This window comes from Mesoplodon bidens (assembly GCF_964165515.1).
Source record: "Mesoplodon bidens genome assembly, chromosome: 6".
Lineage (NCBI taxonomy): Eukaryota > Metazoa > Chordata > Mammalia > Artiodactyla > Ziphiidae > Mesoplodon > Mesoplodon bidens.
This window is the reverse complement of record NC_138162.1, coordinates 20,746,018-20,751,543: the sequence shown is the minus strand read 5'-3', so window position 1 is coordinate 20,751,543 and position 5,526 is coordinate 20,746,018. Positions and strand designations below refer to the sequence as shown.

Genomic DNA, 5,526 nt, shown 5'->3' with positions numbered 1-5,526 from the left:
GGTAAGCTGTGACAAAGTGAGAGAGTGGCATTGACATATATACACTACCAAACGTAAAATAGCTAGCTAGTGGGAAGCAGTCGCATAGCACAGGGAGATCAGCTCGGTGCTCTGTGACCACCTAGAGGGGTGGGATAGGGAGGGTGGGAGGGAGGGAGACGCAAGAGGGAAGAGATATGGGAACATATGTATATGTATAACTGATTCACTTTGTTATAAAGCAGAAACTAACACCACATTGTAAAGCAATTATACTCCAATAAAGATGTAAAAAAAAAAGTGTAGGCTGTTTTTATTAGTGGATGCAAGCTAGTGATGCTGTAAAAGTTTTCAGCAAGTATATATTTCTTTCTTATATAAAGAACTGCCATTAAGGCTGCCCTAATTTTTTTTAGGTTACATTTACCTATAGATTACTTACAGGTTCCAATCTACAGTGGAAATAACTTTTTTTTTTACTAGTTTTGGAAAGATGTTTTTATACCAGTTCCTTAGAAGACTCCTGTGTGACCCACAGTAGTAAAATATACCTTCAGGTGCCTCCTCTGTCTCTAGGCAACAGCAGTGTAAAATATGTAAACAAATGAGTGTCCTTGTTTGTAAAATTTAATCTGTTGATCATGTTGTATTATTGCTCTTCCCCAAATTCTCTCTCCCCATCAGGTAACATTCCTTTTTATTAGGAAGAGGAAGTTCCTTAACATATTATTTCAACAGCATAATTTACCCAGATGATGGTCATTATGATGATGCTTTATTTTTTTTGATTTATTTTATTTTTTTTGGTGATGCTTTAGATTCATTTAGAGTCCACCATTCAGAGAGGAAGAATGGGTGGCCTACATTATTTCTCATACTTATTAAAAATTGCTGCATTCCCATTTGTGAGTTTGTTGAACGACTGGGTAGCATACCTCTTTATAAAGATAAAATGGAGAGTAATAAATGAAAACACTCCCTAGCTATACTATTGATTTAATTGTTTATTAAAATAACCTCATATTGGACTTGTATTTTCCTCTTAGAAAATTGGCAAAGTGCTAATATATTTAGTTTAACTGGACCAAGTACATGTCTTATTTAACTTTGATTCCCCAGCACAAACTCATTTATTACGAATAAATGATTGGGACTTCCCTGGTGGTGCTGTGGTTAAGAATCCACCTGCCAATGCAGGGACATGGGTTTGAGCCCTGGTCTGGCAAGATCCCACATGCCGCAGACCAGCTAAGCCTGGCCGCCACACTACTGAGCCTGCGCTCTAGAGCCCGTGAGTCACAATTACTGAAGCTCACACACCTTAGAGCCCCTGCACCACAACTACTGAGCCCACATGCCACAACTACTGAAACCCATGCTCTCTAGGGCCCACGTGCTGCAACTACTGAAGCCCACATGCATAGAGCCCCTGCTCTGCAACGAGAAGCCACCACAATGAGAAGCCTGCACACCACAACGAAGAGTAGCCCCCGCTTGCCACCACTAGAGAAAGCCCACGCGCAACAATGAAGACCCAACGCAGCCAATAAATAAATAAAATAAAATAAAATAAAATAGAATAAACAGTTGAGAATATTGGACTTTATTTAAAACAAAAAAGAGTAAATGCTTGTTGAATCGAATTAATCAGCCAAACAGTAGCCAAATTAAAGTTGTGGTTAATAAAATGGGCCAGACTGAAACACTATTCTTGTTGAGAAGCTTACTTTAATCACCTTCTTATTTTCCAGCCTTATATAATCAGGTATTGAAGTGATGGAATATTTCTCATATTGAGAAAATAATAGTTTTGTATTATGCTGAATCTGCCTGGGAATAAAATAGCTTATCAAATTCATTGGAGGTGTCATGAGAATTGATACCTACGAGTTGTTGTGGGAACACATTTAAAGTTTAAAAATATGCAAGATTTTTGATATTGTCTCATGCCCACTATTGTTTGGGAATGATGCAGTTTCAATTCATAGAATTGCATCATGTATTTTAGGGCTGGAGAGAAACTTGATAAGTCCTGCATTGAACCTAAAGAGGAATGCATTGCAATAAGGTGCTCATTCAAAAATCAAATAATGATGTGAATAATGTTGATCATCTCTACTGGAGGAAAAACATGCTACACATTAAACACATTACTTACTATATATTTATTTAACAATCTTGGACTTTACTAATACAATGTTTTGTAGTATGTATGCCTTATTTTTTTCTTATAGTTAAATGTCTGAATTCTGAGAAATTTCAGCATGCTTTGGTGAGAGGAACAGTCATCTTATTTTCAAAAAGATGCAAGCACAGACTGTTTTTGACCAAAAGGTGTATTACTGACCAAAATTCAGCAATCTAGTCTGGAAAATAAATGAAGAATTCTGCTGCTGGTGAGATGAATACATAGGTAGAGGGAGGTGAAAAATATAAACTACTTAGCAGCCTTAAACTTTCTCTTGACTTTGATATAAGTGCTGGAGAAATATCAGTGTTATTCCCAGAAGCCATTCATTTAGAAATGGAAATTACAATAGATGGAAAAACACAGTGTTGGGAGTTACCTTTCAGGAAACAAAATGGTTGTGTGTGATATCTACCCACTGTCATGGTGAGGGCCCTGCATTACACTTACTGTCTAAAGCTTACTGTGCTGAAACCTTCACAGCAAAGGTTCCAGTTTCTCATAATCTCTAAGTGAAAGTGAATGAAGTTTAGCTACCAGGTATGTGCTTCTGGAACAACACACGATGGGACCTTTTTTTTTTTTTTTTTACTTTTATTTTTTGGCTGCGTTGGGTCTTTGTTGCTGCATGCGGGCTTCCTCTAATTGCGGCAAGTGGGGGCTATTTATTGTGGTGCATGGGCTTTTCATTTCGGTGGCTTCTCTTGTTGCGGAGCACGGGCTCTAGGTGCACAGGCTTCAGTAGTTGTGGCCTGCGGGCTCTAGAGCACAGGCTCGGTAGTGTGGCACATGGGCTTAGTTGCTCCGCGGCATGTGGGATCTTCCCAGACCAAGGATCGAACCTGTGTCCCCTGCATTGGCAGACGGATTCTTAACCGCTGCACCACCAGTGAAGGCCACAGTGGGACCTTTTAACGTTTTTTCCAAAGCTATTTTCTTTGGAATACTGTTCTGTGAGATTTGGTAGAAAAAGAATTCCATGATCAGAATGTTTGGGAAACACTGAATATTTTATCCCCATGGTATACATTCAAAATGTATATTTTTTACATCAGACATAAAGTTCCTAAAGTAAACAAAAGCTGAAAAAACAAAACAAAAAATCCTGCTAATTCGATTAATACAAGTTTTCCACTGAACACTTGTGAATGTTTCTGAGGCACTGGCTGATACTGAACACAGTCTTGGGAAGGCTGATCTAAGGAATTAAAATTCTGTAAATTATGAGGAAAACACTTTTAGGTGAGAAGAGATGCATATGGTAGCAGGCTTCAGTATTCTGTATTTCCATTCGGGAAATTGTTCTTATTTGATCCCTTCCACCCTTGATCCTTTTTCCGTGCAGTGGACTCTGTAGTAGGGATAAAGGGGAAAATGTCATTTACTACCCTAGAGGAGCTATTTACTCTACTGTAAATACAGTGGAGGCTGGTAAAAGTGTGTTGATAATAAGACATATTAGCTTAGGTTCTCTTGGTAGCAAATAACAAAAACTAAATCAAAGTTGGATATATGAAACCCAAGGGCAGAAATACAGCCAGGCTCAGGAAAGGTCTAGGAAGCAGCTATATCACTTCCAGTAACGTGATCGCCGAACTGCTTTTCAACAAAGGGCGTCTTCCTAATGAACTTCAAAATGAACTCTGCTGCTGGTTGGAATTAAAAAAAAAATATATATATATATATATGTATATACATATATATATATATATATATATATATATATATATACACACACACACAAGCATGCATATATACATATGATACAAGAAAGAAAACATATATAAGTGGATGTTTTGTTATTACAACATGCATGCCAGGCATGGGTGACCATGGGAAGTCACCCCCATGTTTCTGAGCAATACAGCCTAACACTCATTTTTCCATTATCACTGTTGCCCAGAGTGAACTTGTCAAAGAGATACTCCACCATTCAGACTTCCAAACCCCTCCACCCCCCATCTTGCTACTCATACTTAACCATTAGTATTTGCATAATTAATGCACATAAACATTTCAGGTGAAACTGAAGACACCCTTTATTTTAATCCCTGCCCAATCCCATTCCCTTCACTTGTTCCCCAGAGGCAACTGCAATCATGATTTTCAGGCTATGGTTCTATACTTTCACTATGCACATGCACCCACATTCACCAGGTACCCCTACCTCACCCCAGCCCACCCCAGTCTACCCCCATATACCTACATTATTATTATTTATATGATTTTGTGTTTTCCAGGCCCCCATGGAACACCTTCTCCCTCCCACTGTGGAGATCCTGAGCTGCATATGGTTGGGGTATGGCTGTGTTCAGAAACTCCTGGATACCTGTTTTAAAACTTAAAAATGAGAGATTTGCCCACATGAATCAACCAGAGACCTTTATTTATTTATGAACCAATAACTTTATTGGAAGAAACGGAAAAACTGGGAGAACAAAACTTAAGTGATAAAGTCCAGGAAAAGAGTCCTGCACTTTTTGCAAAAAAAAACCCAAAACTTAAGTGAATTTCTTCTGCAAGGGCACTATTGCTGTCTGCATGGCAGGCACGGTGACCAGGGCTCTGGTCTCCCCGTGGCTCTGGGGAGGTCCAGTCCAGGCTCAGTTCTTCTTGTCGCTGTCGCCCAGGGTGAGCTTGTCAAAGAGGTACCCCGCCAGGTCGACGTCCGGGGCCCCCATCATGCTCAGGGTGGTGACATGACCCTCCAGCTCTCTGATGAACACCACCTACTGGCTGAGGTAGTGAGTTGCCAGGAAGTGGCGCAGGTGGGGGTCACACTTGTCGGTGGCCAGCTGGTGCAGTGGAGCAGGCTCCGGGTCACTTGCTTCTCCAGGAACAAGGCGCACTTAATGGCCTTGAGGCCGCTCTTCCACTCGTCACTGACTGGCTTCCTGATGTCTTGGAAGTTGAGGCGGCCCCCGCGCTGGTTCTGCAGGCGCTTCAGGACCTGGGCCCGCCCCCTGTGCTCGTGTGAGCGACGCAGGAAGAATCGGCTGAAGTGCTTCAAGGCCACGTCGTCGCGGTCGAGGTAAAAGGCCGCAGCCAGGCACACGAAAGAGGCGTGGAGCTCCAGGGTGAAATGGCTGTTGACGGCGGCCTCGCAGTCGGCGTGGTAGTTCTGGCGCACCTGCGAGGGCGGCACGCTTAGCGTGGCGGGCGTGAAGGCCAAGGTGAAGGCGAAGCCGCGGGGCCTGCGGTAGCTGCCTCGGACGGAGCCCCTTTCACGTGATTTACCAATTTCCTTCCTCTTGGGTAAGTGCAGACTTCTCTTTTTTTTGTCAGAAAACCAAAGGCTTAGATGCATTCTTAGAGCAAATAACTTAACTGTGTGCATGTATTTATCCCCTCCAACCTCA

At 41.7% G+C, this 5,526-nt stretch overlaps 1 pseudogene across 1 annotated transcript; it reads right to left on the bottom strand.

The window, feature by feature from the left end:
• Positions 1-4,692: 4,692 nt before the first annotated feature.
• On the bottom strand, positions 4,693-5,526 carry LOC308618830 (ferritin heavy chain-like; annotated as a pseudogene). Its single transcript has one exon. The product of its transcript is annotated as a ferritin heavy chain-like (transcript).